The following is a 20,160-nucleotide window of genomic DNA, read 5'->3' on the forward strand; positions in this document are numbered from 1 at the left end:
GAATTTGCGTTTTTACGTTAAATATAAAGCCCATGACAAAATGTTTCCAATTCTAGGCATGCAATAAAATTTTTTTCATGAGTTTACTTATATAACTTTCATGGTAACAAAAACCATGAAATCTTTTCTGCTATCTAACACACACAAAGACACAAAAGAAAGCTTTTATATTCAAAATTCCAGAAGATTAATTCATCTAAGACCCTGATTACTCACTGAAAATATTAAAGAACATTATTTTTTCAATGTAATATATTACTTCAATACACTCTTCCAGTACATTAAAATTTTGTATTTTTTTAGTAAAATAAAAACAACTTTAAAACTTCAGGCCTCTACATGACTTTCCTTTAAATCACTTCCAGTGTTGTTTTCAGAGGGCCCATGCATAGGCTCACTGGGAAAAACTGCGCAATTAAAGAACTAACAGTCACATGAGAAAACATGGATAATTATCTATCTTGCCCTTTTGGTGTATGATCACTCTCTGACTGGGTTCCAGGCCCATTTAGAATGGATTGACTAAATAAAGTTAGATTTGTTAAATTAGAAACCACAGATACAACTTGAAAAAACACCTACTCTAATAAATGTGCATTGACAATATCTTAGTAATCTCTTTAGATGCATTATTCTAGAGTCCAAATGACTCTATGCTAGAATTGATAACAGCACTTTTGTCTAAAGATCTTTAAGTGCTCTTCCAGCATTAACCCATTAATTTTCACACTTTCTCTGGGAGGCAGTCAGATGTAAGTATGGTTAGTTTAATTTTCCACATGAGAAAACCAAATCACCAAGAAATGAATTTGCTAAAAATCACACATGCAATGCCAACAGATGAAACTGAGCTCAAAGCCCAGAAACTCAACTGAATAAGCAGAAGGTGTTTTACACACTAGTGCACACAGAATGACCATCTCTATCACTATATATTCCCAAATAATCGAGACTTTCCTCACATTCGCCCCTCCTGCTCCTCCTCTGCTGCTGATCCACCTTGGAAACGAACTTCCTTTCACACCTGAAACCCACCCTGTTCCCAATCATTATGAAGTATGCTATATCTGTTCAAAAGAACCCCTGTGGGTAAGTGGGTTCAGACTATGCTTGGTACTATTTAACATAGCAAGACCCAACCAGTCTTTATTTATTTTTTTTAAAGGCAGCCAACTTGGTTTGATAATGAATGGAGTTCAGAGTCTGACAAACTTGGATATTAATCCAGCTCTGCCACTCACTGTGAATTTAAACACATTACTTAACTCTTTGTACTCTTTGAGATTACTCTTTAAATCTCAGTTTCCTCATCTGTAATATGGCAACAGTTCTATTTCTTCATAAGTTTGTTAATATAATTATGTAAGATTATATAAAGCATGGGGATTATATAAAGTACCTGACACACTGCTGTAATTTCATTAAAAATCCAGCGGTTCTCAGGAGAATTGAACAAATAGAATTATTTTGACAAAAATCTTTCTTTGGACTTATATGCTAAGAACTATAAAACATTAATAAAGGAAATTAAAGAGGATTCAAAGAATGGAAAGATGTCCCATGCTCTTGGACTGGAAGAATATTGCTAACATGGCAATACTACCCAAAGCAACCTACAGATTTAACGCGATCCCTATCAAATTACCCATGGCATTTTTCACAGAACTAGAACAAATAACCCAAAAATGTATATGGACCCATAAAAGACCCAGAATTGCCAAAGCAATTCTGAGGGGGGAAAAAACAAAACAAAGCAGGAGGCATAACTCTCCCAGACTTCAGACAATACTACAAAGCTACAGTAATCAAAACAATGTGGTACTGGTATAAAAACAGACATACGAATCAGTGGAGCAGAATACAGAGCTCAGAAATACACCCACACACCTATGGTCAACTAATCTCTGACAAAGGAGGCAAGAATATAAAATGGGGAAAAAAATCATCTCTTCAGCAAGTGGTGCTGGGAAAGTTGGACAGCTGCATGTAAATCAGTAAAGTTAGAACACACCCTCACACCACACACAAAAATAAACTCAAAATGGCTTAACGACTTAAACAGAAGACATGACACCATAAACTCCTAGAAGAGAGCATAGGCAAAACATTCTCTGACATAAATCATACCAATGTTTTCTTAGGTCAGTCTCCCAAGGCAATAGAAATAAAAACAAAAATAAACAAATGGGACCTAATCAAACTCAAAAGCTTTTGCACAGCAAAGGAAACTATAGACAAAATGAAAAGTACACCTATGGAATGGGAGAAAATATTTGCAAGCAATGCGACTGCCAAGGGCTTAATTTCGAAAATACACAAACAGCTCATGTGGCTCAATACCAAAAAAACAAACAACCCAATCAAAAAATGGGCAGAAGACCTAAACAAACATTTCTCCAGAGAAGATACACAAATGGCCAGTAGTAGACACATGAAAAGATGCTCAACATCGCTAATTATTAAAGAAAGGCAAATCAAAACCACACTGAAATATCACCTCACACCAGTCAGAACGGCCATCATCAAAGTCTACCAATAATAAATGCTGGAGAGGGTGTGGAGAAAAGGGAACCCTCCTACACTGTTCATGGGAATGTAAATTGGTGCAGCCACTATGGAAAACGGTATGGAGGTTCCTTAAAAAACTAAAAATAGAGCTACCATATGACCCAGCAATCCCACTTGGGGCATATATCTGGAGAAAAACATGGTTCAAAAAGATACATGCATCCCAATGTTCATTGCAGCACTGTTTACAATAGCCAAGACATGGAAGCAACCTAAATGTCCATTGACAGATGAATGGATAAAGAAGATATGGTACATGTATACACAGGAGTATTACTCAGCCATTAAAAAGAATGAAATAATGCCATTTACAGCAATATGGATGGACCTGGAGATTATCATACTAAATAAAATAAGTCAGACAGAGAAAGACAAATATCATATGACATCATTTATATGCGGGATCTTTTTTAAAAAATGATACAAGTGAACTTATCTACAAAACAGAAACAGACTCACAGACTTAAGAGAACGAACTTACTGTTACCAGGGGGGAAGGGTGGGGGGAGAGGGATAGATTGGGAGTTTGGGATTGACATGTACACACTACTATATTTAAAACAGATAACCAACAAGGACCTCTGTATAGCACAGAGAACTCTGCTCAATATTCTGTAATAACCTAAATGAGAAAAGAATTTGAAAAAGACTAGATACATGTGTATGTATAACTGAATCACTTTGCTGTACACCTGAAATTAACACAACACTGTTAATTAACTATGTTCCAATATTAAATAAATATTAAAAAAAAGCCCAAGCTTTTGCATAGCAAAGGAAACCATTAAAAAAAACAAAAACAAAAATACAACCTATGGAATAGGAGAAAATATTTGCAAATGATGTGATTGACATGGGAATAATCTCCAAGATATACAAACAGCTCATACAAATCAACAACAAAAAACAAACAAGGGACTCCCCTGGTGGTCCAGTGGGTAGGACTCCGCACTCCCAATGCAGGGGGCCCGGGTTCGATCCCTGATCAGGGAACTAAGATCCCATATGCCGCAACTAAGGCCATGTACCGCAACTACTGAGCCCGTTCGCTCTAGAGCCCACACACCACAACTAGAGAAGCCCGTGCAAAAGAAAAACAAAAAACAAAAAACAAAAAAACCCAATCAAAAAATGGGCAGAAGACCTAAATAGACATTTCTCCAAAGAAGACATAAGGATGGGCAGTAGGCACATGAGATGCTCAACGACACTAATTATTAGAGAAATGCAAATCAAAACTACAATGAGGTACCACCTCACAACGGTCAGAATGGCCATCAGTAAAAAGTCTACAAATAAAAAATGCTAGAGAGGGTGTGGAGAAAGGGGAACTCACGTACACTGTTGGTGGGAATGTAAGTTGCTGCAGCCACTATGGAAAAGAATATGTAGGTTCCTCAGAAAACTAATAATACAATTACCATATGATCCAGCAATTCCACTCCTGGGCATATATCCAGACAAAACTATAATTCAAAAAGATACATGCACCCCTATGTTCACAGCAGCACTATTCACAATAGCCAAGACATGGAAACAACCTAAATGTCCAACAAAAGATGAATGGATAAAAAAGATGTGGTACATATATACAATGGAATAAGACTCAGCCATAAAAAAGAACAAAATAATATTTGCAGCAATATGGATGCAACTAGAGATTATCATACTAAATGAAGTACGTCAGAAAGAGAAAGACAAACACCATATGATGTCACTTGTATGTGGAATCCAGAATATGGCACAAATGAACCTATCTACAAAACAGAAACAGATTCACAGACATAGTGAGCAGACTTGTGGCTGCCAAGGGAGAGGGAGTGGGGGAGGGATGGACTGGGAGTTGGGGATTAGTAGGTGCAAACTATTTAAAATGGATAAACAACAAGGTTCTACTGTATAGCACAGGGAACTATATCCAATCTCTTTAAACGATAATGGAAAAGAATATTAAAAAGAATGTATATATGTGTATAAACTGAGTCACTTCGCTCTATAGCAGAAATTAACATTGTAAATCAACTATACTTCAAAAAAAAAAAAAAAACGAAAGGAAAAAATCCTTCTCTGGGTCATGATATTTTGCTAACTTATATTGTCCCAAATAATTAGATAATTACTTAGTTTTCCATTTTATATTCTTAATGTAGAACTTACTATATATAAGTCTATATACTTATCACTGTCATAAACTTATTTCCGCTCATCTATCTATATAGAAGAAAAATGATTAGTTTTTATAACCATTCTGTACTGAGAAAAAATGCACAAGGTTGTCCTCTCCTCATCAGCTCAAACCCTTCCTGTTTCTATATGCCCTTATTTCACTGCTCCCACCTAACTAAATTCTCAGCCTGGTGTAACCTACCAAAATTTAGGAGTTTGAGGTAAGGATTCTGGTAAGGCATATGGGCTGACTATAAGGAAAAATTTATGGATGGAATGACAAGACATAGTCACAGCATTTGAGAAGTGAAAGAGACCTTTGCAATAATTCACTGAATCTCCTTTTTCACCGAAGAGGAGACTAAATTATGACCAAACCTAGAACTGAGGCTGTAATCCATTACCTATTCAATTTCATCACTTGAAGTCTTTTCTTACTTCCTCACTACAAAGGCACATTAAAGACCTCTAGTATGCAAACATGATAAAGCGAAGTGAGGTGAGGTGGCCAGAGGTGAAGAGGGGAGAGGAGAGCTTAAAAAGAACACATGGCCTGGGCAACTCTCCATTTGAGTCCTGATAACTACCTGAAAACATACATCCTTCATTCTTATAAGTTCCCATGACTCCAGGACATCTTACTGGCTGGAACTCATTAAACCAACTAAGTTTCTAGTCCTCAGTCCCTAACCTGTGGGAGTTTTACATGCCAGGAGACTCTAGCTACCTTGTAAGTCTAGCCCAAACAAACTGGTATTGCCCCTAGACTCCCCTCTGCCTCCTAAAGTTCCCTTTAGGGTACAAAATAACTGTTCCCCAGACAATTATGGGAGAAACTGCCCATCTGCCCAATGAAAATGATGTATCAAAAATGCAAACATTAATGCCAAGTGATTAATCTTCCAGGTCCACAATCCCTTACCCATAATTCCAAAATCCAAAAAGCTCTCAAAAATGAAAAATACATATAACTCATTTGGTGGCAAAACTTCATTTGACCATATTTTGTGGCAAAACCTAACCTAAGTTGATGTGAGGCTTTTTTAGTCTTGTTTTAGCACATTCCATGTGAATATTCACACATTTCACTGCAGAAACACTAATGTATTTGACCATGTCTGCTGTGCTGCCCCCAAAGAGTATTATAAATAGCATCTGTACATTACTATTTTATAAACTCTAAAAAATTCTAAATTCTGAAATTCATCTGGTACCAAAGATTTCAGATTAGGCACCGTGGGCCTTATAAGCAATAGGCCTCTGGTCCTTCAGATTTTAAGACTTCAGCTTGATTCCTGGCCCCACCTACTAGCTCAGTAACTGTGGATGAGTCATCTGGTTCTTACTAAGTTTGAGATACTTACAAGAGTTATTTTTGCAGAAGAATCAACAGACTTCATGACCTACAGATGACTAAAACATTAAAGGTGAGAAGTCAGGAGGAGAAGTAGGCCTGAGATGCATTCAATTACACATCTTTTGGCATCTGAGGCAATGTGTGAAGATGCCCTCCAGGCAGATGTACAGATAGACTGTAGTTCTAGTGGATGGATGTTGGAGTAAGAGGTACAGAGTTGAGGAAAACAGAACTAAAAACTGGACCTTTGAGACAGCAGCTAATTCCAGAGAACAAGTCCCAAGAAAAGTCCTAGAGAATGCCAGAGGGAAAGAAATCAGTCTTTAAAAGAAACAGAAAGAACCATCCAAGAGACAGAAGGCCAAGGAACACAGCACCATAAAAGTCAAAGTAAAACAGAGTTTCCCAAAGGGGTTGACCAGAAAAATTAAACGCTGGAAAAAGATTATGGATTATGAGGTGTCTGAGCAAAGGGTAATCGTTTCGACTAGAAGGAAGCCACTAGAAATTTTGAAAGTGTGGTTTCAGTAAAGACTATAAGGGAATGTGTGATGCATGGTGAGGAAATGAAGGTAACAGATCAGGGCACTCATTTGAGAAAAAATATAAACAACTGTAGTAGTCAGCTAAGAAAAGGAAAATCAGAAAAATAAAGAATGGTAAACAACTCACGCATCTGAAAAATAAAATGGAATATTTTCTACTTTTTAGAATAATCTAAATAACATTTCTCTCTTTAAAGCACAAACTTTATATTTATCAAGTGCTTGGAAAGTATCTAATTTATTACTCTGCTTTATAACTTTTATGAAGAGAAACAACTATATTTTGCAGATGGAGTAAAGGCAGGTTTAAGTACTTTCTTCATTATTATTATTATTCCTAGTTAGTAAGCTTTCATTGATTACCTACCATATTCAGAAAGCTATACCAGTGCCATGCTTATTATAGTGCCTGGCATTATTCAGTGCTTAATAACTTTCTTTTAAACTGTGTTGAATTAGGAATATTTAAATTTAGTGTCACTATAAGCCCTCTGGAGTACCAGGCTCTTTCTTAGTTCAACAGTCCTGCAAATGGTAAGAAACAGATTTGAATATACCCACATACATACCGAAAAAAAAAAAAAAAGAATATGAAGAATAAAGATCAAAGGACTTCCCTGGCGGCCCAGTGGTTAAGAATCCACCTTTGGGACTTCCCTGGTGGCACAGTGGTTAAGAATCTGCCTGCCAATGCAGGGGACATGGGTTCGATCCCTGGTCCGGGAAGATCCCACATGCCGTGGAGCAACTAAGCCCATGCGCTACAGCTACTGAGCCTGCGCTCTAGAGCCCGCGAGCCACAACTACTGAGCCCACGCGCCTAGAGCCCGTGCTCCACAATGAGAAGCCACCACAGTGAGAAGCCCGTGCACTGCGATGAAGAGTAGCCCCCGCTTACCGCAACTAGAGAAAGCCCACGTGCAGCAACGAAGACCCAACGCATAAATAAATAGATAAATAGATAGACAGATAGATAGATAGATAGATAGATAAATAAATAATAAATAAAATTAAAAAAAAAAAAGAATCCGCCTTCCAATGCAGGGGATGCAAGTTCGATCCCTGGTCAGGGAACTAAGATCCCACATGCCACGGGGCAACTAAGCCCGCGCACACAACTACTGAGCTCGCACACCTCAACAAGAGAGCCTGCGTGCCACAAACTACAGAGCCCACGTGCTCTGGAACCTGCACACCACTACAGAGCCCACGCACCCTGGAGCCCGTGTGCCACAACTAGAGAGAAAACCCACACGCCACCACACAAGATCCCACGTGCCTCAACAAAGAGATCCCGTGTGCCGCAACTAAGACCCAACGCAGCCAAAAATATGAAGGAAGGGAGAATAAAGATCAAATTACAGTTCAGTAAGAATTATGAACATTAAATATTGACTCCACTGACTCACTAAATGCCCATTCATTTGAAACCTAAGAAAATAGGAGGAAAAAAAAGACCTGAATGAACTAAGAATTTGAATATGCAATCCTTTTATTAAAGAGCAATGGGGCATCTAATTATCTGAAGAATTGACAATTGTTTCAAATTATTTGCTATTTCAAAAAAAATATGCTAAGATTTAAATAAACGTGTTTTCTTACACTTTTTATAAGTTATATCTCACAGTTTAAAACAGCAGGTACCTGTACTCATACACAAGGACAAAACAATCAGGTTATTTCTAAAGAAAATATGGCCATTTAAAAATAGAACAAATAACTTGTTTTCTCTTATTATTACTCTAGGGTTTTTATATAGGGTTTTTTAAGTTAGTGCAACTGAGGCATTTTCTACCAAAGTACCATAAAAAGAATAAAACACTTACCCAGGAATTGGGGTAGGAAGGACATTAAATAGCCCAAAAGGCTCTCCACAAGCTCAAGATGTATCTTAGAATTGTGTGTTAACTGAACATTCTACCCCACAATACATTCATGTTTTTTAATATAAAATAGTGCTCTAAATTATTTACCACTTATATTACATTTCCCTTAATATTTGAGTAAAATCAACCCTCAAGGAAGATGCACCACAAATCCAATAGCTTCCCAACTTACTGGCCTCTCAGCCTCAGTTTTAGAACTATAGCTATAGGAGTTTAGGTAATGAGGGGAGGACACAATGTTTTCTGATCAAATGAATCTTTCAAGAGACAACATACTACTGAGGATTGTTGAGGAGGGTGGAGTAAGGAGGCAACATAGAGAGTGAGTGGGCCAATGTAAATGTACTCCACTGACGAGCCAAAACTTTCTAAACTTAATAGTAAAGAAGGATTCATATTCTTTCCATTATGCCCCATGAAATTAAATGCCACAAAATTATTTCAGTTTGCTTTCCTTCATTCACCTATTCCTTCATTCATCCATTCATTCATTCAACAAATATGTATTATGCCCCTTTCCACGCCAGACTGTGTCCTAGATACTCAAGATACAAAAACGAAACAGAAAATCCCTACCTTGAGGATCTCACAGTCTTGGGGGAAGGGACATGCAGTACAACAGAGTAAGAGCTATAAAAATAACTGTACACAGTGAGCACAGAGAGACCAACTCTTCCTAGGAGAGTTGCCAAAAAAAAGGAAACATCAAATTTTTAAGAAGAGGCAGAAATGTAGTACCTTGAGAACCACAGATGAAATGAACTGAAAAACACTTTGAGCTCATTTAGGCCAATGCCTCATCTTAAAAACAAAACAACCCTGAGGCCCAGACTGGTAAATGATCCTGGCAAATGGGGTGGAGTTCATTAGAGGTGGTCTGAAGCCAGTGCTCATTCCACTTCAACAACTGCCAGCTCCGTCTTTAGCATTCTCTGGTTCATTTTCTAGCCTCTAGTCATTTTTTAAATCTTATATATAAAAATTTTATCCATCACAAAAACACTTAAATTTTTAACCTTAAGCTTATACAGTGCTTTTCCAGGAATATATTTTTCCTTTAAAAAATTTTATTACAATTTTTTAATTTCACTATCATGTAACCTATTGATCAAATTCAATAGCTTTTAACATTTTGGCACATGTGCTTTACCTCTCCTTTTTATCTTTCTTTGTTACTAAAACTTCTAAAGTAAATTCCTGACATGTCTATGTCATTTCAACCCCCAATACTTCTATGTTTATATCTGAAAAACAAGGACAATTTCTTACATCACTACAATATGGTCATACCTACAAAATTAACAATGATTCCTTAATAACATCTAATAGCCAATCAATATTTAAATTTCCTTATTTATCTCAAAAATGTCTTTTTACAGTTATTCCATTTAAAATATTTACTTAAAATATTTATTTCTACTTCACTACAAAACAGTATTCAACAATCCTATTTTTCTTGCTTTTTTACAAACTTCTATACTGAACTTGTACTTTACTTACAAGGGTCTTACACATAAGTCATTAACTTCAGGCACACCTCCCCAACCCTTATCCCAGTCTCTCCCCATATATATATATATCTATATATAAATATATATATAGATATATATATTTTTTTTGGGGGGGGGCTGTGTTGGGTCTTTGTTGCTGCACGCAGGCTTTCTCTAGTTGTGGCGAGTGGGGGCTACTCTTCATTGTGGTGCACGGGTTTCTCATTGCGGTGGCTTCTCTTGTTGCGGAGCACAGGCTCTAGGCATGTGGGCTTCAGTAGTTGTGGCATGCAGGCTCAGTAGTTGTGGCTCACAGGCTTAGTTGCTCCACAGCATGTGGGATCATCCTGGACCAGGGCTCGAACCCGTGTCCCCTGCATTGGCAGGCGGATTCTTAACCACTGTGCCGCCACGGAAGTCCCTCAATATATTTTTAAAACTTGAATAATTACTTCAGATATCCTTCCTGCTTTTTTATCCCAACATACATAAGCTATGGCTCTCTTATTATTTTCTCTAGTCTAATAAAATTACAGTAAAACCCCATTAAAAAGGTCCCTTTTATATCACAGATAAAATCACGTTTCAGATTCAGATATATATATATATACACACACACACACACATATATATGGCACTGTGTGATTCATATAACTGCAATCATAATTCAATAAACCTAGATTTTCCTTCCCTGTCAATGCAAAAGTGAAAATTGAGTTTGCTTATATCTGTATCCCTGATATGGCTCCTTTCTTGGCCATATTTTCAAATGCATAAATAACATTTTCAAAAATGTCTGAAAATGTGCAACAAAGCAAATCTCAACAAATTTCAAAGTGAAATCATACAGAGTATGACTGATATCATACAGAGATGTTCTCTGACCACATTGCAACTAAGCTAAATGTCAATATTTAAAAAGATAACTTGCAACTTCCTAAATATTTGGGGAGAAAAAAATCTACCTCTGGAAACAGAGGCAAGGGAACCCTAAATCAGAGACCTACAGTGAACTGATCAAAATGTCCCACTGCTCACCATCTCATTTTTGGAAGCAGCTCCAACAACTCTGGACCTGAGTAAGCCCCAATAATTTTATGGCCCAAAGGTGTCCTAAGAGGGAGATTCTGGACTTCTGCCTAATACAGCTAAGGGATATAGAAGAGGAGTCAAGTAATTAAAGAAATAGAAAAGATATAATCACGTTTGTATTTCTGGCTGGAGAAGTGGGTCTTTCTGTTTACATCTAGTTCATCAAGCAATCCAAGATTTATAAGTATGTTGTTCAGGTAGAAGATGTGGATTCAAGTACTTATTTAGAACTTACAGTAATATGGTTCCCTTTTTCAATAACTTTACGTATTAAATGCATAAGGTAAGGATATGGAGAAGTATATAAGGCATAGGTCCTGCCCTCAGGACCAAAGTCTAAAAACAATAAATGACGCACTGTGGCGGCGGTGGTGTTTTCAGTGTCTTTACTCCCCAGACAAAAAGGAATGTTTTCACTGTATTTATAAAATATGTACAAATTAAGACAAAATATTTAGTTTTGAAATTATATTAGATGAGTTTGTGAAGCCAGTAGTTATAATTAAACTTTATCTAGTACTTTTACTATTTAGGGCAAATACCAGAGCTATTCATGGATCCACTGATTCTGAGTTTGCTGTTTTTGTCTCTTCATTTCCTATCCTAAATTGTTCCCCTTATGTTCCCTGCTCACTGTAGAGAGGAATTTTAGCTCTTAAATGTCTGGGGCCAGATTCTCCCACTCCAGCTTCCCCTTCTGCACAGAATGCTTCATGCTTGTGAAACACTCAGAGCCTGGGGAGAAAGGTGCTATACCCATGCAAAGTGTGGTTATTATTATTGATGTTTCTCATAAATACTGATATTTAGAATGTCAAAAGCAATGTCAGACCCTAAGGTAACAACAAAGCTTTTTCTCTTGGAAAGCTATTGCATTACATTTGCTTTGATGTCAGTTATGTCTGTAATGTGTAAAACACCTCCATGTAGGCACAGCTCAGAGGCAAGGATGACTAGTCCAGAGGGCTAATAACAAAGACTTTATTTTCTGCCACATCCCGCCAGTCAAGTAGTTCCCACAGTGGTTACCTGAGTCACTATGTACACATATAAGTTTATGCTAGCATAAGGAAAATTATATATAGGACTCAGGTTCAAAAGAGCAAGCCCTTCCACAAGTTGCCTGATGATTAATCAGTCATTTCATTTCAGCATTTATTGAGATCCTATTATATGTGCACAGTGCTGTACTAGGTACTGAGGATAATAATATAAATATCTTCCTTGACCTCAAAGAGCTTAGAGAGTAATAAAAGAGACATAGATGTAAATGAAGCAAAATGAAATAAGGACTTTAAAAGATGCATAAGCAAGTGCAAAAAAAAGTACTGAGATTTACCTGGGGACACCAGAGAAGTCTCCATGGAAAGTGTAGTAGTTGAACTAAAAATAACAGTTCTAAAGTCAGAGAAGGAAGAAAAAGGGAATTATAAACAAAGTCAAAAAAGCTTAAGAGTTACATAGTTCAGAATTATACTTTAAAAGAGAAAGAACATTGGACTTTAAGTTCCAAGACTACGGTTTTAGTTCCTGCCTCATCTCTGACTCTCTATAGAAACTTAATTGATAAGAAAAATGGGATTAGGGTTTACCTAATAGAGGTGCTATTCAAAATCTTGAACATCTTATACGGACACTGACCAATCAAAACGAATGTTGGCTATAATCAGTACAGACATTTTGCTGAATACCAACTAGCCTTACCTACATCTTTTTTTTTTCTGTCCTCCCCCTCTAGAATGTAGGTTCCTTGGGAGAAACCATTGTTAATCACCGTATTCTAAAAATGTACCAGGGATTTGTTTTAATCAGGTATGGTAAGATGTGAAGACAGAGAAATGATCATCATGAAGGAAGAAATTTACACTTGCAGACCCCTAGAAACAGGAGCGTTTCTAAAATACACCAATATAATAATATAATAATAATGGCACGAATGGTAACAATGATAATATTCAGAATGTCCTCAGAAACCCAATTTAGATCCAATAAGACTTAAAAATGGTCAAACCTGTCAAAAAGAATATTTATGATATTCTGATTAAGATTAATTTTCTCCTCCCAGAGAGAAAACAAGGTTCTTTTCCTCTACATAACTAGGCCTTTACACAGAGTACCTAGATTCACAAGATAAAACACAGGTAAAACATAAACAATTTTTAAGACTATCTCCTAGCCTCCCTTAATCCAGTGAGGAGGAAAATAGGAAGATACCCAGCTGACAGGGAAATAGTTAAGGCATCTCATCACTCCCGACTCCCGTATTCTCCATATACGTAAAAGAAAGCGGGGGCAGGGGCAGATGTCCCTGTAGCAGCTGGCAGGACCCCATGGAATGAGTCTTGCTTTGGTAATTCTGTTGACATCTCTCAGCAGGTACAGCAGCAGCAGCACCAAGATCCCGAACTGGTCTTGTTGCCTCAAGCTGCCTCGGGGAAATGGTCAAAGAAACTCAATTTTTAAATCTCAACTATTACAACTTTTCAAGAGTGGCTAGACATTTAGAAGCCATGCTGTCCGGGCCCAAATAAGCCAATAATGCCTGTTAAATACACTGCTAAGAGCTAATGACCCTGTGACATTTCAAACAGTTTCATGTCTACATTCAAACTGCTGCATTATAATCAAGTTGTATAAACCTGTCTCACACTTAAGGCCTATGGGCTTCAGCTAATGAAGGAGATAGTTTGACAACTAAAAGGAAAAAAATCCTGTTACAAATTGGCAGATGTAAGAGGAGTCAAAGTCCTGGAAAAAAAAAATTGTTTCAAGACCTCTACTAGTAAAGATCCTGAAGTTACCACTACAACCACAACCTTTATCAAGTTTTTAGTGATTCTCTAAGGGTTATTACACTAAACTTGAGGAATACAATATCTCAAGTTGACATACCTAGATGAGACTTTTTTTTAATTTTTATTTTTTTATTGAAGTAGAGTTGACTGACAGTGTTTCAGGTATACAGAAAAGTGATTCAGATACACATAGATATATGCTATAGATATGTATTCTTTTCAGATTCTTTTCCATTATAAGTTACTACAAAATATTGAATATAGTTCCCTGTGCTATACAGTAGGTCCATGTTGGTTATCTATTTTATATATAGTAGTGTATATCTGTTAATACCAAATTCCTAATTTATCCCTCTCCCACTTTCCCCTTTGGTAACCATAAGTTTGTTTTTTATATCTGTGAGTCTATTTGTTTTGTAAATAAGTTCATTTGTAGCATTTTTTTAGATGCCACGTATGAGTGGTATCGTATGATATTTGTCTTTCTGTGTCTGACTTACTTCAGTTAGTATGATAATCGCTAGGTCCATTCATGTTGCTGCATATGGCACTATTTCATTCCTTTTTATGTCTGAGTAATATTCCATTGTATAATATGTACCACATCTTCTTTATCCATTCATCTGTTGATGGACATTTAGATTGCTTCCATGTCTTGGCTGCTGTAAATATTGCTGCTGTGAACACTGGGGTGCATATGTCTTTTCAAGTTAGAGTTTTTCCCTGATATATACCCAGGAGTGGGACTTTAGGATATATGGTAACTCTATTTTTAGTTTTTTAAGGAAACTCCATACTGCTCTTCATAGTGGCTGTACCAATTTACATTCCCACCAACGGTGTAGGAGGGTCCCCTTTTCTCCACATCCTCTCCAGCATTTATTATTTGTAGATTTTTTTTAATAAACTTATTTATTTTTAATTTTGGCTGTGTTGGGTCTTTGTTGCTGTGCGCAGGCTTTCTCTAGTTGTGGTGCGTGGGCTTCTCATTGCAGTGGCTTCTCTTGTTGTGGAGCACGGGCTCTAGGTGTGCGGGCTCCAGTAGTTGTGGCACATGGGCTCAGGACCTGTGGCTCACAGGCTCTAGAGCACAGGCTCAGTAGTTGTGGCGCACGCGCTTAGTTGCTCCGCGGCATGTGGGACCTTCCCGGACCAGGGATTGAACCTGTGTCTTCTGCACTGGCAGGCGGATTCTTAACCACTGCACCACCAGGGAAGTCCCTAATTGTAGACTTTTTGATGATGGTCATTCTGACTGGTGTGAGGTGATACCTCATTGTGGTTTTGATTTGCATTTTTCTAATAATTAGCAATGTTGAACATCTTTTCATGTGACTGTTGGCCATCTGTATATCTTAATAATTAAAGATTTCTATACTCTATTACCCAGAAATCCTACTTTTAAGAATGTTCTTACAAGAAAAAAAAAGGGGGAGGAGTAAAACACTCATATCAACGAAGTTCATGACCACAGTATTTATAACAACAACAACAACAAAAATATATTGGAACCAATCCTAATACTAACAACTAAAATAAGTAATATATCAATTCAATGGAATATAATTCAGCTATTACTACTCAGTCATTACGAGCTCCACGTCTTACAGTACCCTGATAATACAATGAAAATAACAACTTCATAGCACTGTTTGCAAAAAACATCTCATACTTTATGATGAAAAATTGTGCGGGACTTCCCTGGTGGTCCAGTGGTTAAGACTCCACGCTTCCACTGCAGGGAGCATGGGTTTGATCCCTTGTCGGGGAACTAAGATCTCTCATGCCACAAAATGCAGCCAAGAAAAAAAAAATGTGCAAAAATGGGAGAGAAGCTATAAAAGTCAAATGTTCTCATTTGGCTTAATATATACTTTTGTGACTTCATCTATAGAGGATATCTCCCTCACACTCAGTATCAATATAACACACAGATACTTTGGGTCAAAACTAAGATAGGGCATGTAACTAAATAAACTATGTTAGGTACAGAAATGATTTTAAGTCATTGTGAACACTATTAAGGATGACTATAATCTTCACATTAATTACCTTCAAAAGAAAAATGAACTTCCATTTCTAGAAGTATGGTGGGCTAGATACCTGTCTGACCTCCTAATGTAAACATTAAAATTCTGATAAAGTATTAAAACCTCCTTTTTAAAGGAATCAATGACCTGGCAAGATATTAAAGAATATTCAGAAGTCAAAAACTAAGTAAACATGGGAATCAAGAGAGTAAATGTAGCACTGATATCTACTCTTCTCTTGACAGTACAGTCAGCCCTCCATATCTTCAGGTTCCACATCCGCAGACTCAAGCAAACTCTGATCAAAAATATTCGGGAAAAAAAAATCCCAAAAAGTTCCAAAAAGCAAAACTTGAATTCGCCAAACACTGGCAACTATTTACATAGCATTTACATTGTATTTACAACTATTCATATAGCATATACATTGTATTAGGTATTACAAGTAATCTGGAGATGATTTAAAGTATACAGGAGAATGTGAGTAGGTTCTATGTAAATACTACACTGTTTGATACAAGGGACTTGAGCACTTTCAGATTTTGGTACCCTCAAGGGGGTCCTAAAACAAATCCCCTGAGGACATCAAAGGATGACTGTATATGCCTAATTAAATGACCTTGAGCTGAGATTTTCACAGCCTGCTAGGAGTTGAGAGAGAGAAGAAAAAGATCAGGGCGTGCGCAAGGTATAAAGCATAATAAATGATTCCTCCAATAAAGATGAGACCACAAAGCACTACACCTCCTGTGTAAAGTTATACTAAAAATGATCCCAATCCCCTTCCTCCATGCCTCCAAAGAGAAATGCAGGGAAAATCTCCTGACCTTAGTGCAGAATAAATGAAAGTGGAAAAAAAATCCCGAGTATTAATATCCACAACAACTTTCTCATGGTCTGCATCCTGAATTCATACTACCTAAGTGGTCTGAAAAGCTTCAAGCCAAGAATTTAAGGTGGTCCCAGACATACAACAGAAGCAAATATAAATCCTCTTTGAAGCAACCCACCTTCAAGGTAGGTCTTAAAGAATTCCCACTATTCTAAGAAATATCAACTCCCAGTCACCAAAATTCACAAAACACACAAGAAAACAAGGCACTGTAAAAACCAGCAGATACAACTGACAACAGAATCAAATGTATGACAACTTCAGATATCAGAATATCAATCACCGAATATAAATATTTTAGTATCTTTAGTAAAATAAGAGAAAATGAGTAAAAAGCAAGAGAAAATAAATTACAACTAAACTGTTGAAAAATAAACAACTATATAATAATTGAAACTTAAAACTCAATGAGTAAGTTCTATAGTACATTAAGAACTAAAGAGAGAGTTAGTAAGCTAGAAGATATATTTCAATAATTTGTCCAGAATGCTGCAGAATCCTGTATCTACATATCTAGACAAGGAAACAGAAAATATAAAAGAAAGGTTAAGAGATATGTAATACAGAGTGAGAAAGTCTTACATGCATGAAATCAGAATGACAGAAGGATAAGTTATATTCAAAAGTATATTCTTCAGACAGAGGAAAGTAATCTCAAATGGAAGGTCTTACATGCAAGGAAAATGGTAGATACGTGATTAAATTTAAGCAAACACCGATACTTATAAAATAGCAATATTAATGTTTTGTGGAACTAAACAAAAAAGATAAAATTATAATACATGACAACAACAGCATATAAATCAAAGCATGCAAGTCAGGAGTGCTGTGATAACAGTTAAAATATTCTAAGGACTCTGTATGTTTAAGAAAAGGGGTAAAGATAGTAATTAATGTTAGATTTTTATAAGTTAGAATTCAAAAGCTAATTCTAGAGTGACTACCAAAATAAAAATAATAGAGTATAAAATTTCCTAATAGGGGAGAAATTGAATGAGAAAAAAATATGCAATTGATTCAGAGGAGAACAAGAAAGAAACATACAAAAGGTAGGACAAATAAAAATCACTAAATAAAATTGTTAAAAATAAAACTGTATCAGTAATTTAAATAAATATGAAAGGACACACAGATCAATTATACTAACAATGAACATGCCAATACTGAAATTAAAAACACAATACAGGGACCTCCCTGGTGGCACAGTGGTTAAGAATCCACCTGCCAATGCACGGGACATGGGTTCGATCTCTGGTCCAGGAAGATCCCACATGCTGCAGAGCAACTAAGCCCATGCGCCACAACTACTAAGCCTGCACTCTACAGCCCGCGAGCCACAAGTACTGAGCCCACGTGCCAAAACTACTGAAGCCCGTGCTCTGCAACAAGAGAAGCCACCGCAACGAGAAGCCCATGCACCGCCACGAAGAGTAGTCCCCACTAGCTGCAACTAGAGAAGCCCACAGGCAACAACAAAGACCCAACGCAGCAAAAAAACAAAAACAAAAAAACACAATACAATTTATAATCACTCCAAGGAAAATTAAATACTTACATATACACTTAACATATACAGGATCTATATGCTAAAAATGCTAAAAATTACAAAATACCCATTTTAAAAAGTCAAAGAAAACTCAAATTGAGAGAAATAGCATGTTCATGAATTGGAAGACTCAACATAGTAAGCATGTCAAATCTCTCCAAATTGGACTATAGCTTAATGCAATTCATACCAAAATACTAGTAAGATTTTTTTCACAGGCAAGATTATTCTAAAATCTACATGGAAAGGCACAGGCCTCAGAAGAACTAAAACAATCTTGACAAAAAAGAATGAGAACAAAGAAGTGGGAGAAAGTACTCTGTCTATATTAAGGCTTAATATATAGCAGAGTAATCAAGACAGTGTGATATGGGCCGAGGGATAGACACATAAATCAGTGGAGCATAATAAAAGACTCAGAAACAGACCCACACAAACATGCTATACTGACTTTCGACAAAGGCACAAAACCAATTCAATAAAGGAAGGATAGCCTTTTCAATAAATTATGCCAGAACAATTGCACATCCACAGGCTAAAAAAAGAGAGAGAGAGAGAGAGAGAGAGAACCTCGACCTAAGTTCCACACCTTACACAAAAATTGGCTCAAAATGGATCACAGACAAACATAAAACGTAAACCTTTTAGAAGAACACATAGGAGAAAATTATCAGGATCTGGGGCTAAGCCAATAAATAGTTCTCAGACTTGACACCAAATACGTGATCCATTAAAAAAAAAAAACAGATAAATTGGGCCTCACTGAAATTAAAAACTTTTGCTCTGTGAAAGCCCATGTGAAGAAGATGAAAAGACAAACTACAGACCAGGAGAAAATATTTGCAAACCACATATCTAACAAAGGACTCATATCTAGACTATATAAAGCACTCTTAAAATTCAACAGTAAAAAAGAAACAATACAATTAGAAAATGAGCAAAAGATGAACAGACATTTAACTGAAGAGGGCATACAGATGAAAAATAAGCACATGAAAAGATGTTCATGATCATTAACCATTAGAGAAATTTATATTAAAATCAAAATGAGATACTACTACACACAAATCGTAATAACTAAAATAAGAAATAATACCACCAAATGCTGGCAAGGATGCAGAGAAAGTAGTTCATGCATACATTACTGCTGAGAACATGAAATGGTACAACCACTTTAAAAAACAGTTGGACAGTTTTTTTCTTTAAACTAAACATGCAACAATCATAAAGCCACTAACTGTACTCCTGGGCATTTATGCCAGAGAAATGAACATTATTTTCATGCAAGGATCTGAATGTGAATGTTTATAGCAGTTTTACTTGTAATTGCTAAAAAACTGGAGTCAGTAGGTGAATGATTAAAGAAATTGTGATAGATACATAGCATGAATACTACTAAGCAATCAAAATTAACAGACTATTGATACACACAGCTTGGAGGAGTCTCCAGGGAATTATGCTGAATTTAAAAAGAGCCAATCCCCAAAAGATTACATAATGTATGATTCTATTTACATAACATTTTTGAAATGACAAAATTTTAGAAATGGAGGACAGATTAGTGATTACCAGATGGTAGAAAGTGGCAAGGGGAGGGAGAAAGGTGGTGCAGTTATAAAAGGCAAGAGGAAGGATCCTTGTGGTGTTGGAAATATTGAGTATCTTCAACAGTGGTAATGGATACACTGAATTTACACACACACACACACACGCAAATACAATTAAAACTGAGGAAATTTGAATAAAATCAGAGGCTTACATTAATCTCTTCATTGTAATATTATATCATAGTT

At 36.5% G+C, this 20,160-nt stretch overlaps 1 long non-coding RNA gene across 1 annotated transcript in view; it reads left to right on the forward strand.

Moving 5' to 3' along the window:
• Positions 1-20,160, forward strand: part of LOC309622610 — a 385,320-nt gene that overhangs the window by 7,663 nt on the left and 357,497 nt on the right. The gene's annotated exons all lie outside the window — the stretch shown is intronic.

This window comes from Balaenoptera borealis (assembly GCF_965194805.1).
Source record: "Balaenoptera borealis genome assembly, chromosome: 2".
Classification (NCBI taxonomy): domain Eukaryota; kingdom Metazoa; phylum Chordata; class Mammalia; order Artiodactyla; family Balaenopteridae; genus Balaenoptera; species Balaenoptera borealis.